Here is a 16,910-nt window from a genome sequence, read left to right as displayed (position 1 = left end):
GAAGAGCATGAAAAGGTGTGACAAATACGAAGAGCATGAAAAGGTCTGAAAAATACGAGGAGCACGAAAACGTCTTAAAAATACGAGACACATGAAAAGGTTTGAAAAATATGTAGAGCATGAACAGGTGTCAAAAATATGAGGAGAATGAAAAGTGTGAAAAATATGAAGAGCATGAAAAGGTGTCAAAAATATGAGGAGCATGAAAAGGTGTCAAACATATGAGGAACAAGTAAAGGTATGAAAAATATGAGGAGCATGAATCTGGATGAAAAATATGAGGAGTATGAAACGGTGTGAACAATAGGAAGAGCATGAAAAGGTCTGAAAAATACGAGGAGCATGAAAAGGTCTGAAAAATATGAAGAGCATGAAAAGGTGTGAAAAATATGAAGAACAAGAAAATGTCTGAAAAGTATGAAGAGCACAAAAAGGTGTGACAAATAGGAGGAGAAAGAAAAGGTGTGAAACATACGAGGAGCATGAAAAGGTGTGACAAATACGAGGAGCATGAAAAGGTGTGACAAATACGAGGAGCATGAAAAGGTGTGAAAAATACGAGGAGCATGAAAAGGTCTGAAAGATATGAGGAACATGAAAAGGTGTGAAAAATTAGAGGAGCATGAATCGGTCTGAAAAATATGAAGAGCCAGAAAAGGTCTGAAAAATATGAAGAGCACGAAAAGGTGTGAAAAATATGAAGAGCATGAAAAGGCATGAAAATTCGAGGAGCATGAAAAGGAGTGAAAAATGAGAGGAGCATGAAAAGGTCTGAGAAACTGGAGGAGCATAAATAGGTCTGAAAAATATGAAGAGCCTGAAAAGGTGTGAAAAATATGAAGACCAAGAAAATGTCTGAAAAGTATGAAGAGCACGAAAAGGTGTGAAAAATAGGAGGAGAACGAAAAGGTGTGAAAAATACGAGGAGCATGAAAAGGTGTGACAAATACGAGGAGCATGAAAAGGTGTCAAAAATACGAGGAGCATCAAAAGATCTGAAAAATACGAGGAGCATGAAAAGGTCTGAAAGATATGAGGAGCATGAAAAGGTGTGAAAAATTAGAGGAGCATGAATCGGTCTGCAAAATATGAAGAGCCCGAAAAGGTCTGAAAAATATGAAGAGCACGAAAAGGTGTGAAAAATATGAAGAGCATGAAAAGGCATGAAAATTCGAGGAGCATGAAAAGGAGTGAAAATTGCGAGGAGCATGAAAAGGTCTGAGAAATTGGAGGAGCATAAAAAGGTCTGAAAAATATGAAGAGCCTGAAAAGGTGTGAAAAATATGAAGAACAAGAAAATGTCTGAAAAGTATGAAGAGCACGAAAAGGTGTGAAAAATAGGAGGAGAACGAAAAGGTGTGAAAAATACGAGGAACATGAAAAGGTGTGACAAATACGAGGAGCATGAAAAGGTCTGAAAAACATGAAGAGCCTGAAAAGTTTGAAAAATATGAAGAGCTTGAAATGGTCTGAAAAATATGAAGAGCACGAAAAGGTGTTAAAAATATCAAGAGCACGAAAAGATCTGAAAAATATGAGGACCACGAAAAGGTGTGAAAAATACAAGGAGCACGAAAAGGTGTGAAAAATACGAGTAGCATGTGAAGGTTGAAAAATAAGAGGAGCATGAATTTATATAAAAAATATGAGGAGCATGAAACGGTGTGAAAAATATGAAGAGCATGAAAAGGTGTCAAAAATATGAGGAGCATGAAAAGGTGTGAAAAATATGAAGAGCATGTAAAGGTCTGAAAAATACGAGGAGCATGAACATGTCTGAAATATATGAAGAGCACGTAAAGGTCTGAAAAATACGAGGAGCATGAAAAGGAGTGCAAAATTCGAGGAGCATGAAAAGGTCTGAGAAATAAGAGGAGCATAAAAAGGTCTGAAAAATACGCGGAGCATGAAAAGGTGTAAAAAACATGAGAAGAATGAAATGGTCTGAAATATATGAGGAGCATGGAAAGGTCTGAAACATATGAGAAGCTAGAAAAGGTGTGAAAAATATGAAGAGCCTGAAAAGGTGTGAAAAATATGAAAAGGTGTGAAAAATACGAGGAGCATGAAGAGGTGTGAAAAATACGAGGAGCATGAAACGGCCTGAAAATTGAGGAGCATGAAAAGGTGTAATAAACACGAGAAGCATGAAAAGGTCTGAAAAATACGAGGAGCATGAAAAGGTCTGAAAAATATGAGGAGCTAGAAAAGTTGTGAAAAATACGAGGAGCATGAAAGGGTGTGAAAAATATGAAGAGCACAAAAGTTCTGAAAATTATGAAGAGCATGAAAAGGTGTGAAAAATATGAAGAGCATGAAAAATTCTGAAAAATACAAGGAGCACGAAAAGGTGTGAAAAATAGGAGGAGCACGAAAAGGTGTGAAAAATACGAGGAGCATGAAAATGTGTGAAAAATACGAGGAGCATGAAAAGGTGTGAAAAATACGAGGAGCATGAAAAGGTCTGAAAAATTCTAGGAGCATGAAAAGGCCTGAAAAATAGGAGGAGCATGAATAGATCTGAAAAATATGAGGAGCTAGAAAAGGTGTGAAGAATATGAAGAACATGAAAAATTTGAAAAATTTGAGGAGATAGAAAAGGTGTGAAAATATGAAGAGCATGAATTGGTGTGAAAAATACGAGGAGCATGAAAAGGTCTCAAAAATACGAAGAGCACGAAAAGGTGTGAAAAATATGAGAAGCACGAAAAGGTGTGAAAATGATGAGGAGCATGAAAAGGTGTGAAAAATACGACGAGCATGAAAAGCTGTGAAAATTAGGAAGAGCATGAAAAAGTGTGAAAATTATGAAGAGCATGAAAAGGTGTGAAAAATACGAAGAGCATGAAAAGGTGTGAAAAATATGAAGAGAATGAAAAGGTCTGAAAAATACGAGGAGCCTGAAAAGGTCAGAAAAATATTAGGAGCATGAAAAGTTGTCAAAAACATGAGGAGCATGAAAAGGTGTGAAAAATTAGAGGAGCATGAAACGGACTGAAAAATACGAGGAGCATGAAACGGTCAGAAAAATATGAGGAGCATGAATAGGTGTCAAAAATATGAGAAGTATGAAATGGTGTGAAAATATGAAGAGCATGAAACGGACTGAAAAATACGAGGAGCATGAAACGGTCAGAAAAATATGAGGAGCATGAATAGGTGTCAAAAATATTAGGAGTATGAAATGGTGTGAAAATATGAAGAGCACGAAACGGTCTGAAAAATATGAGGAGCATGAAAAGGTGTCAAAAATATGAGGAACAAGTAAAGGTATGAAAAATATGAGGAGCATGAATCTGGATGAAAAATATGAGGAGTATGAAACGGTATGAACAATAGGAAGCATGAAAAGGTCTGAAAAATATGAAGAGCCTGAAAAGGTGTGAAAAATATGAAGAACAAGAAAATGTCTGAAAAGTATGAAGAGCACGAAAAGGTGTGACAAATAGGAGGAGCATGAAAAGGTATCAAAAATATGAGGAGCATGAAATGGTGTGAAAAATACGAGGAGCATGAAAAGGTCTGAAAGATATGTGGAGCATGAAAAGGTGTGAAAAATTAGAGGACCATGAATCCGTCTGAAAAATATGAAGAGCCCGAAAAGGTGTGAAAAATATGAAGAGCATGAAAAGGTGTGAAAATTCGAGGAGCATGAAAAGGAGTGAAAAATGCGAGGAGCATGAAAAGGTCTGAGAAATTGGAGGCGCATAAAAAGGTCTGAAAAATATGAAGAGCCTGAAAAGGTGTGAAAAATATGAAGAACAAGAAAATGTCTGAAAAGTATGAAGAGCACGAAAAGGTGTGAAAAATAGGAGGAGAATGAAAAGGTGTGAAAATACGAGTAGCATGTAAAGGTTGAAAAATAAGAGGAGCATGAATTTGTATAAAAAATATGAGGAGCATGAAACGGTGAGAAAAATATGAAGAGCATGAAAAGGTGTCAGAAATATGAGTAACATGTAAAGGTTGAAAAATAAGAGGAGCATGAATTTGTATAAAAAAAATGAGGAGCATGAAACGGTGTGAATAATATGAACAGCATGAAAAGGTGTGGAAAATACGAGGAGCATGAAAAGATCTGAAAAATAGGAGGAGCATGAAACGGTCCGAAAAATTTGAGGAGCATGAAACTGTCTGAAAAATATGAGGAGCATGAAAGTTGTGAAAAATGCAAAGAGCATGAAAAGGTGTGAAAAATACGAAGAGCATGCAGAGGACTGAAAAATACGAGAAGCATGAAAAGGTGTGAAATATATGAGGAGCATGAAAAGTTGTGGAAAATGCGAGGAGCATGAAAAGGTGTGAAAAATATGAATAGCATGAAAAAGTGTGAAAAGTAAGAGGAGCATGAAAAGGTTTGAAAAATACGAGGAGCATGAAAACGTCTTAAAAATACGAGGCGCAGGAAAAGGTCTGAAAAATATGTAGAGCATGAACAGGTGAAAAAATATGAGGAGAATGAAAAGGTGTGAAAAATATGAAGAGAATAAAAAGGTGTCAAAAATATGAGGAGCTTGTAAAGGTGTGAAATATTTGAGGAGCATGAATCTGTATGAAAAATATGAGGAGCATAAAACGGTGTGAAAAATAAGAGGAGCATGAAATGGTGTGAAAAAATGAGGAGCATGAAAAGATCTGAAAATTAAGAGGACCATTTAAAGGTCTGAAAAATACGAGGAGCATGAAAAGCACTGAAAAATACGAGGAGCAGGAAAAGGAGTGAAAATTATCAAAAGCATGAAAAGGTCTGAAAAATATGAAGAGCATGATAAGGTGTCAAAAATATGAGGAGCATTGAAAGGTGTCGACAATATGAGAAGCATGTAAAGGTGTGAAAAATATGAGGAGCATGAAACTGTATGAAAAATTAGAGGAGGAGGAAACGGTGTGAAAAATATGAAGAGCATGAAAAGGTGTGAAAAATATGAGGAGCATGAAACACTCAGAAAAATACGAGATCATGAAATGGAGTGAAAAACACAAAGAGCATGGAAAGCTGTGAAAAATATCAAGAGCATGAAAAGGTCTGAAAAATATGAAAAGCATGAAAACGTGTCAAAAATATGAAGAGCATGAAAAGGTGTGAAAAATACGAAGAGCCTGAGGAGGTGTGAAAAACACGAAGAGCATGAAAAGATGTGAAAAATACGAAGAGCTTGAGAAGGTGTGACAAATACAAAGAGCATGTAAAGTTGTGAAAAATACGAGGAGCATGAAACGGTTTGAAAAATACGAGGAGATGAAGACGTCTGAAAAATACGACGAGCATGAAAAGGTCTGAAAAATATGTAGAGCTTGAAAAAGTGTCAAAAATATGGGGAGCATGAAAAGGTGTCAAAAATATGAAGAGCATGAAACGGTGTCAAAAATATGAGTAGCATGGAAAGGTTGAAAAATAAGAGGAGCATGAATTTGTATAAAAAATATGAGGAGCATGAAACGATGTGAAAAATATGAAGAAAATGAAAAGGTGTGAAAAATATGAGGAGCATGATAAGGTGTAAAAAATATGAAGAGCATGAAATGTGTGAAAAACACGAAGGGCATGCAAAGGTGTGAAAAATATCAAGAGCATGAAAAGGTCTGAAAAATATGAAGAGCATGAAAGATGTGAAAAACAGGAAGGGCATGAAAAGGTGTGAAAAATATCAAGAGAATGATGAGGTCTGAGGAATATGAAGAGCATGAAAATGTATGAAAAATTCAAAGAGCATGAAAAGATGTGAAAAATACGAAGAGCATGAAAAGTTGTGAAAAATACCAAGAGCATGAAAAGGTGTGAAAAATACTAGGAGCATGAAAAGGAGTGAAAAACAAGAAGAGCATGAAAAGCTGTGAAAAATATAAAAAGCATGAAAAGGTCTGAAAAAATATGAAGAGCATGAAAAGGTGTGAAAAATATGAAGAGCATGAAAAGATGTGAAAAATAAGAAGAGCATAAAAGGTGTGAAAAACATGCAGAGCATGTAAAAGTGTGGAAAATAAGAAGAGCATGAAAAGGTGTGACAAATACGAAGAGCATGAAAAGGTCTGAAAAATACGAGGAGCACGAAAACGTCTTAAAAATACGAGGCACATGAAAAGGTTTGAAAAATATGTAGAGCATGAACAGGTGTCAAAAATATGAGGAGAATGAAAAGTGTGAAAAATATGAAGAGCATGAAAAGGTGTCAAAAATATGAGGAGCATGAAACGTTGTGGAAAATGTGAAGAGCATGAAAAGGTGTCAAAAATATGAGGAGCATGAAAAGGTGTGAAAAAATATGAGGAGCATGAAAAGGTGTGGAAAATGTGAAGAGCATGAAAAGGTGTCAAAAATGTGAAGAGCATGAAAAGGTGTGAAAAAATATGAGGAGCATGAAAAGGTGTCAAAAATATGAGGAACATGAAACGGTGTGGAAAATGTGAAGAGCATGAAAAGGTGTCAAAAATATGAGGAGCATGAAAAGGTGTGAAAAAAATGAGGAGCATGAAAAGGTGTGAAAAATATGAAATATGAAGGAGCATGGAAAATGGTGTGAAAAATACTGAGCTGCATGAAAAAGCTGTGGAAAAATATGAAGGAACCATAAAAGGTGTGAAAAATATCAAGAGCATGAAACGGTCTGAAAAATATGAGGAGCAGGAAACTGTCTGAAAAATATGAGGGGCATGAAAAACGGTCAAAAATATGTGGAGCATGAAATGGTGTGAAAAAAGTGAAGAGCATGAAAAGGTGTGAAAAATGACGAGCATGAAATGGTGGGAAATATACGAAGAGTATGAAAAGGTGTGGAAAACACGAAGAGCATGAAAAGGTGGGAAAATTATCAAAACCATGAAAAGGTCTGAAAAATATGAAGAGCATGATAGGGTGTCAAAAATATGAGGAGCATTGAAAGGTGTCGAAAATATGAGAAGCATGTAAAGGTGTGAAAATATGAGTAGCATGAAACTGTATGAAAAATTAGAGGAGGATGAAACGGTGTGAAAAATATGAAGATCATGAAAAGGTGTGAAAAATATGAGGAGCATGAAACACTTTGAAAAACACGAGATAATGAAATGGAGTGAACAACACGAAGAGCATGAAAAGCTGTGAAAAAGAACATCTTTCATGCTCTTGAAATTTATCACACCTTTTCATGCTCTTCATATTTTTCAGACCTTTTCATGCTCTTGATATTTTTCACACCTTTGCTGGCCCTTCGTGTTTTTCACACATTTCATGCTCTTCATATTTTTACACCTTTTCATGATCCTCATATTTTTCACACCTTTTCATGCTCTTCATATTTTTCACACCGTTTCGTGCTCCTCATATTTTTTATACAAATTCATGCTCCTCTTATTTTTCAACCTTTACATGCTACTCATATTTTTGACACCATTTCATGCTCTTCATATTTTTGACACCTTTTCATGCTCGCCATATTTTTGACACTTTTTCATGCTCCTCATATTTTTCAGACCTTTTCATGCTCTTCATATTTGTCACACCTTTTCATGCTCTTCTTATTTTTCACATTTTTTCATGCTCTTCATATTTTTCACACCTTTTCATGCTCTTCATATTTTTCAGACCTTTTCATGCTTTTTATATTTTTCACAGCTTTTCATGCTCTTTGGGTTTTTCACACCTTTTCATGGTCTCGTATTTTTCAGACATTTTAATGCTCCTCGTACTTTTCACACCTTTTCATGCTCCTAGTATTCTTCACAACTTTTCATGCTCCTGGTATTTTTCACAACTTTTCATGCTCTTCGTATTTTTCACAACTTTTCATGCTCTTTGAATTTTTCATACCTTTTCATGCTCTTCATATTCCTCAGACCTTTTCATGCTCTTGATATTTTTCAGAAAGTTTCATGCTCCTCAAATTTTTTGGACCGTTTCATGCTCCTCCTATTTTTCAGATCTTTTCATGCTCCTAGTATTTACCACACCTTTTCATGCTGTTCATATTATTCACACCTTTTCATGCTTTTCATATTTTTCAGATATTTTCATGCTATTGATATTTTTCCAAATTTTTCATGCTCTTTGTGTTTTTCACAATGTTTCATGATCTTCCTATTTTTCACACCTTTTAATGCTGCTCATATTTTTCACACCTTATCATGCTCTTCATATTTTTCACACAATTTCATGCTCCTAATATTTTTAACACCTTTTCATGCTTCTCATATTTTTCAGACCTTTTCATGGTCCTCCTATATTTCAGAACTTTTCATGCTCCTCATTTTTTTCAGACCGTTTCATGCTCCTAATATTTTTAACACATTTTGATGCTCCTCATATTATTCAGACCTTTTCATGCTCCCCGTATTTTTCACACCTTTTCGTTCTCCTCCAATTTTTCACACCTTTTCGTGCTCTTCATACTTTTCAGACATTTTCTTGTTCTTCATATTTTTCACACCTTTTCAGGCTCTTCATATTTTCCAGACCTTTTCATGCTCCTCGTATTTTTCAGACCTTTTCATGCTCTTCATATTTTTCACACCTTTTCAGGCCCTTCATGTTTTTCAGACCTTTTCATGCTCCTCATATATTTCAGACCATTTCATGCTCCTTGTATTTTTCACACCTTTTCATGCTCCTCGTATTTTTCAGACCTTTACGTGCTCTTCATATATTTCAGACATTTTCATGATCCTTGTAATTTTCAGAACTTTACATGCTATTCATATTTTTCACACCTTTTCATGCTCCTCATATTTTTCACACCTTTTCATGCTCTTCATGTTTTTCACACCGTTTCATGCTCCTCATATTTTTTATACAAATTCATGCTCCTCTTATTTTTTAACCTTTACATGTTACTCATATTTCTGACACCTTTTCATGCTCTTCATATTTTCTTCACCGTTTCATGCTCCTCATATTTTTTATACAAATTCATGCTCCTCTTATTTTTCAACCTTTACATGCTACTCGTATTTTTCACACCTTTTCATTCTCCTCCTATTTTTCACACCTTTTCGTGGACAAATACGAGGAGCATGAAAAGGTGTGACAAATACGAGGAGCATGAAAAGGTGTGAAAAATACGAGGAGCATGAAAAGGTCTGAAAGATATGAGGAGCATGAAAAGGTGTGAAAAATTAGAGGAGAACGAAAAGGTCTGAAAAATATGAAGAGCACGAAAAGGTGTGAAAAATATGAAGAGCACGAAAAGGCGTGAAAATTCGAGGAGCATGAAAGGTGTCAAAAATACGAGGAGCATGAAAAGGTGTGAAAAATACGAGGAGCATGAAAAGGTCTGAAAGATATGAGGAGAATGAAAAGGTGTGAAAAATTAGAGGAGCATGAATCGGTCTGAAAAATATGAAGAGCCCGAAAAGGTCTGAAAAATATGAAGAGCACGAAAAGGTGTGAAAAATAGGAGGAGAACGAAAAGGAGTGAAAAATATGAGGAGCATGAAAAGGTGTCAAAAATACGAGGAGCATGAAAAGGTCTGAAAAACATGAAGAGCCTGAAAAGTTTGAAAAATATGAAGAGCTTGAAATGGTCTGAAAAATATGAAGAGCACGAAAAGGTGTGAAAAATATGAAGAGCACGAAAAGATCTGAAAAATATGAGGACCACGAAAAGGTGTGAAAAATACAAGGAGCACGAAAAGGTGAGAAAAATACGAGTAGCATGTAAAGGTTGAAAAATAAGAGGAGCATGAATTTGTATAAAAATATGAGGAGCATGAAACGGTGTGAAAAATATGAAGAGCATGAAAAGGTGTCAAAAATATGAGGAACATGAAAAGGTGTGAAAAATATGAAGAGCATGTAAAGGTCTGAAAAATACGAGGAGCATGAACATGTCTGAAATATATGAAGAGCACGTAAAGGTCTGAAAAATACGCGGAGCATGAAAAGGTGTAAAAAACATGAGAAGAATGAAATGGTCTGAAAAATACGAGCAGCATGGAAAAGTCTGAAACATATGAGAAGCTAGAAAAGGTGTGAAAAATATGAAGAGCCTGAAAAGGTGTGAAAAATATGAAAAGGTGTGAAAAATACGAGGAGCATGAAGAGGTGTGAAAAATACGAGGAGCATGAAACAGTCTGAAAAATTTGAGGAGCATGAATAGGTGTAATAAACACGAGAAGCATGAAAAGGTCTGAAAAATACAAGGAGCATGAAAAGGTCTGAAAAATATGAGGAGCTAGAAAAGTTGTGAAAAATACGAGGAGCACGAAAAGGTGTGAAATATACGAGGAGCATGAAAGGGTGTGAAAAATATGAAGAGCACAAAAGTTCTGAAAATTATGAAGAGCATGAAAAGGTGTGAAAAATATGAAGAGCATGAAAAATTCTGAAAAATACAAGGAGCACGAAAAGGTGTGAAAAATAGGAGGAGCACGAAAAGGTGTGAAAAATACGAGGAGCATGAAAATGTGTGAAAAATACGAGGAGCATGAAAAGGTGTGAAAAATACGAGGAGCATGAAAAGGTCTGAAAAATTCTAGGAACATGAAAAGGCCTGAAAAATAGGAGGAGCATGAATAGATCTGAAAAATATGAGGAGCTAGAAAAGGTGTGAAGAATATGAAGAACATAAAAAATTTGAAAAATTTGAGGAGATAGAAAAGGTGTGAAAATATGAAGAGCATGAAATGGTGTGAAAAATACGAGGAGCATGAAAAGGTCTAAAAAATACGAAGAGCACGAAAAGGTGTGAAAAATATGAGAAGCACGAAAAGGTGTGAAAATGATGAGGAGCATGAAAAGGTGTGAAAAATACGACGAGCATGAAAAGCTGTGAAAATTAGGAAGAGCATGAAAAAGTGTGAAAACTATGAAGAGCATGAAAAGGTGTGAAAAATACGAACAGCATGAAAAGGTGTGAAAAATATGAAGAGAATGAAAAGGTCTGAAAAATACGAGGAGCCTGAAAAGGTCAGAAAAATATTAGGAGCATGAAAAGTTGTCAAAAACATGAGGAGCATGAAAAGGTGTAAAAAATTAGAGGAGCATGAAACGGACTGAAAAATACGAGGAGCATGAAACGGTCAGAAAAATATGAGGAGCATGAATAGGTGTCAAAAATATGAGAAGTATGAAATGGTGTGAAAATATGAAGAACATGAAACGGTCTGAAAAATATGAGGAGCATGAATAGGTGTCAAAAATATGAGGAGTATGAAATGGTGTGAAAATATGAAGAGCATGAAACGGTCTGAAAAATATGAAGAGCATGAAAAGGTGTCAAAAATATGAGGAACAAGTAAAGGTATGAAAAATATGAGGAGCATGAATCTGGATGAAAAATATGAGGAGTATGAAACGGTATGAACAATAGGAAGAGCATGAAAAGGTCTGAAAAATACGAGGAGCATGAAAAGGTCTGAAAAATACGAAGAGCCTGAAAAGGTGTGAAAAATATGAAGAACAAGAATATGTCTGAAAAGTATGAAGAGCACGAAAAGGTGTGACAAATAGGAGGAGCATGAAAAGGTGTCAAAAATACGAGGAGCATGAAATGGTGTGAAAAATACGAGGAGCATGAAAAGGTCTGAAAGATATGAGGAGCATGAAAAGATGTGAAAAATTAGAGGACCATGAATCCGTCTGAAAAATATGAAGAGCCCGAAAAGGTGTGAAAAATATGAAGAGCATGAAAAGGCATGAAAATTCGAGGAGCATGAAAAGGAGTGAAAAATGCGAGGAGCATGAAAAGGTCTGAGAAATTGGAGGTGCATAAAAAGGTCTGAAAAATATGAAGAGCCTGAAAAGGTGTGAAAAATATGAAGAACAAGAAAATGTCTGAAAAGTATGAAGAGCACGAAAAGGTGTGAAAAATAGGAGGAGAATGAAAAGGTGTGAAAAATACGAGTAGCATGTAAAGGTTGAAAAATAAGAGGAGCATGAATTTGTATAAAAAATATGAGGAGCGTGAAACGGTGAAGAAAATATGAAGAGCATGAAAAGGTGTCAGAAATATGAGTAACATGTAAAGGTTGAAAAATAAGAGGAGCATGAATTTGTATAAAAAATATGAGGAGCATGAAACGGTGTGAAAAACATGAAGAGCATGAAAAGTTGTGAAAAATATGAGGAGCATGAAAAGGTGTGAAAAATATGAATAGCATGTAAAGTTCTGAAAATTACGAGGATCATGAAAATGTCTGAAATATATGAAGAGCACGTAAAGGTCTGAAAAATACGAGGAGCATGAAAAGGTCTGAAAAATACAAGGATCATGAAATGGTCTGAAATATATGAGGAGCATGAAAAGGTCTGAAAAACATGAAGGGCCTGAAAAGGTGTGAAAAATATGAAGAGCATGAAAAGGTCTGAAAAATACGAGGAGCATGAAAAGGTCTGAAAAATATGAAGAGCCTGAAAAGGTGTGAAAAATATGAAGAACAAGAAAGTGTCTGAAAAGTATGAAGAACACGGAAAGGTGTGAAAAATTGGAGGAGAACGAAAAGGTGTGAAAAATACGAGGAGCATGAAAAGGTCTGAATAATATGAGGAGCATGAAAAGGTGTTAAAAATATTAGGAGCATGAAATGATGTGAAAAATATGAAGAGCATGACAAGGTGTGAAAAATATGAGGAGCATGAAACGGTCTGAAAAAAATGAGGAGCATGAAAAGTTCTGAAATATAGGAGGACCATGAAAAGGTGTGAAAAATTTGAGGAGCATGAAAAGGTGTGAAAAATATGAAGAGCATATAAAGGTCTGAAAAATACGAGGAGCATGAAAATGTCTGAAATATATGAAGAGCACGTAAAGGTCTGAAAAATACGAGGAGCATGAAAAGGTGTGAATAATACGAGGCGCTTGAAAAGGTCTGAGAAACAGGAGCATGAAAAGGTCTGAGAAATAGGCGGAGCATAAAAAGTTCTGAAAAATACGAGGAGCATGAAAAGGTGTGCAAAATTCGAGGAGCATGAAAAGGTCTGAGAAATAAGAGGAGCATAAAAAGGTCTGAAAAATACGCGGAGCATGAAATGGTGTAAAAAACATGAGAAGAATGAAATGGTCTGAAAAATATGAGGAGCATGGAAGGTCTGAAACATATGAGAAGCTAGAAAATGTGTGAAAAATATGAAGAGCCTGAAAAGGTGTGAAAAATATGAAGAGCATGAAAAGGTGTGAAAAATACGAGGAGCATGAAGAGGTGTGAAAAATACAAGGAGCATGAAATGGTTTGAAATATATGAGGAGCATGAAAAGGTCTGAAAAACATGAAGGGCCTGAAAAGGTGTGAAAAATATGAAGAGCCTGAAAAGGTGTGAAAAATACGAGGAGCATGAAGAGGTGTGAAAAATACAAGGAGCATGAAATGGTTTGAAATATATGAGGAGCATGAAAAGGTCTGAAAAATACGAGGAGCATGAAAAGGTCTGAAAAATATGAAGAGCCTGAAAAGGTGTGAAAAATTGAAGAATAAGAAAATGTCTGAAAATTATGAAGAGCACGAAAAGGTGTGAAAAATTGGAGGAGAATGAAAAGGTGTGAAAAATACGAGGAGCATGAAAAGGTCTGAATAATATGAGGAGCATGAAAAGGTGTTGAAAATATTATGAGCATGAAATGGTGTGAAAAATATGAAGAGCACGATAAGGTGTGAAAAATATGAGGAGCATGAAACGGTCTGAAAAAAATGAGGAGCATGAAAAGTTCTGAAATATAGGAGGACCATGAAAAGGTCTGAAAAATATGAGAAGCATGAAAAGGTGTTAAAAATATTAGGAGCATGAAATTGTGTGAAAAATATGAAGAGCAAGATAAGGTGTGAAAAATAAGAGCAGCATTAAGACGTGTGAAAAATAGGAAGATCATGAAACACTGTGAAAAACACAAAGAGCATGAAAAGTTTGGAAAAATAATAATAGCATGAAAATGTCTGAAAAATATGAAAAGCATGAAAAGGTGTGAATAATATGAACAGCATGAAAAGGTGTGGGAAATACGAGGAGCATGAAAAGATCTGAAAAATAGGAGGAGCATGAAACGGTCCGAAAAATTTGAGGAGCATGAAACTGTCTGAAAAATATGAGGAGCATGAAAGTTGTGAAAAATGCAAAGAGCATGAAAAGGTGTGAAAAATACGAAGAGCATGAAGAGGACTGAAAAATACGAGAAGCATGAAAAGGTGTGAAATATATGAGGAGCATGAAAAGTTGTGGAAAATGCGAGGAGCATGAAAAGGTGTGAAAAATATGAATAGCATGAAAAAGTGTGAAAAGTAAGAGGAGCATGAAAAGGTTTGAAAAATACGAGGAGCATGAAAACGTCTTAAAAATACGAGGCGCATGAAAAGGTCTGAAAAATATGTAGAGCATGAACAGGTGAAAAAATATGAGGAGAATGAAAAGGTGTGAAAAATATGAAGAGAATAAAAAGGTGTCAAAAATATGAGGAGCTTGTAAAGGTGTGAAAAATATGAGGAGCATGAATCTGTATGAAAAATATGAGGAGCATAAAACGGTGTGAAAAATATGAAGAGCATGAAAAGGTGTGAAAATTATGAGGAGTATGAAAACGTCTTAAAAATACGAGGAGCATGAAAAGGTGTGAAATATTTGAGGAGCATGAAAAGGTGTGTAAAATACGAAGAGCATGAAACGGTGTGAAAAATAAGAGGAGCATGAAAAAAAATGAGCATGAAAAGATCTGAAAATTAAGAGGACCATTTAAAGGTCTGAAAAATACGAGGAGCATGAAAAGCTCTGAAAAATACGAGGAGCAGGAAAAGGTGTGAAAATTATCAAAAGCATGAAAAGGTCTGAAAAATATGAAGAGCATGATAAGGTGTCAAAAATATGAGGAGCATTGAAAGGTGTCGACAATATGAGAAGCATGTAAAGGTGTGAAAAATATGAGGAGCATGAAACTGTATGAAAAATTAGAGGAGGATGAAACGGTGTGAAAAATATGAAGAGCATGAAAAGGTGTGAAAAATATGAGGAGCATGAAACACTCAGAAAAATACGAGATCATGAAATGGAGTGAAAAACACAAAGAGCATGGAAAGCTGTGAAAAATATCAAGAGCATGAAAAGGTCTGAAAAATATGAAAAGCATGAAAACGTGTCAAAAATATGAAGAGCATGAAAAGGTGTGAAAAATACGAAGAGCCTGAGGAGGTGTGAAAAACACGAAGAGCATGAAAAGATGTGAAAAATACGAAGAGCTTGAAAAGGTGTGACAAATACAAAGAGCATGTAAAGTTGTGAAAAATACGAGGAGCATGAAACGGTTTGAAAAATACGAGGAGATGAAGACGTCTGAAAAATACGACGAGCATGAAAAGGTCTGAAAAATATGTAGAGCATGAAAAAGTGTCAAAAATATGGGGAGCATGAAAAGGTGTCAAAAATATGAAGGTGTGAAGGAGGAGCATGAAACGGTGTGAAAAAAAAATATGAGGAGCATGAAAAGGTGTAAAAAATATGAAGAGCATGAAATGTGTGAAAAACACGAAGGGCATGCAAAGGTGTGAAAAATATCAAGAGCATGAAAAGGTCTGAAAAATATGAAGAGCATGAAAAGGTGTGAAAAATATCAAGAGCATGAAAATGTGAAAAACAGGAAGGGCATATGAAAAATATCAAGAGCATGAAGAGCATGAAAATGTATGAAAAATGAAAAATGAAAAATGAAGAAAAGTTGTGAAAAATACCAAGAGCATGAAAAGGTGTGAAAAATACTAGGAGCATGAAAAGGTGTGAAAAACAAGAAGAGCATAAAAGCTGTGAAAAATATAAAAAGCATGAAAAGGTCAAAAAATAAAGAGCATGAAAAGGTGTGAAAAATATGAAGAACATGAAAAAATGTGAAAAATAAGAAGAGCATAAAGAAAAACGTGCATGTAAAAGTGTGGAAAATAAGAAGAGCATGAAAAGGTGTGACAAATACGAAGAGCATGAAAAGGTCTGAAAAATACGAGGAGCACGAAAACGTCTTAAAAATACGAGGCACATGAAAAGGTTTGAAAAATATGTAGAGCATGAACAGGTGTCAAAAATATGAGGAGAATGAAAAGTGTGAAAAATATGAAGAGCATGAAAAGGTGTCAAAAATATGAGGAGCATGAAAAGGTGTCAAAAATATGAGGAACAAGTAAAGGTATGAAAAATATGAGGACCATGAATCTGGATGAAAAATATGAGGAGTATGAAACGGTGTGAACAATAGGAAGAGCATGAAAAGGTCTGAAAAATACGAGGAGCATGAAAAGGTCTGAAAAATATGAAGAGCCTGAAAAGGTGTGAAAAATATGAAGAACAAGAAAATGTCTGAAAAGTATGAAGAGCACAAAAAGGTGTGACAAATAGGAGGAGAAAGAAAAGGTGTGAAAAATACGAGGAGCATGAAAAGGTGTGACAAATACGAGGAGCATGAAAAGGTGTGACAAATACGAGGAGCATGAAAAGGTGTGAAAAATACGAGGAGCATGAAAAGGTCTGAAAGATATGAGGAACATGAAAAGGTGTGAAAAATAAGAGGAGCATGAATCGGTCTGAAAAATATGAAGAGCCCGAAAAGGTTGAAAAATATGAAGAGCTGAAAAGGTGTGAAAAATATGAAGAGCATGAAAAGGCATGAAAATTCGAGGAGCATGAAAAGGAGTGAAAATGCGAGGAGCATGAAAAGGTCTGAAAATATGAAGAAGCCTGAAAAGGTGTGAAAAATATGAAGACCAAGAAAATGTCTGAAAAGTATGAAGAGCACGAAAAGGTGTGAAAAATAGGAGGAGCATGAAAAGGACCGAAATGAAAAGGTGTGAGGAGCATACATCTGAACATGAAAAGGTGTGACATGAATAAAGAAGTCTGAAAAATATGAAGAGCATGAAAAGGAGCATGAAAAGGCATGAAAATTCGAGGAGCATGAAAAGGAGTGAAAAATGCGAGGAGCATGAAAAGGTCTGAGAAATTGGAGGAGCATAAAAAGGTCTGAAAAATATGAAG

Source organism: Cervus canadensis, chromosome 14, assembly GCF_019320065.1.
Source record: "Cervus canadensis isolate Bull #8, Minnesota chromosome 14, ASM1932006v1, whole genome shotgun sequence".
Taxonomy (NCBI): Eukaryota; Metazoa; Chordata; class Mammalia; order Artiodactyla; family Cervidae; genus Cervus; species Cervus canadensis.
The sequence above is the reverse complement of the archived record's forward strand: the minus strand, read 5'-3'. Positions refer to the sequence as shown.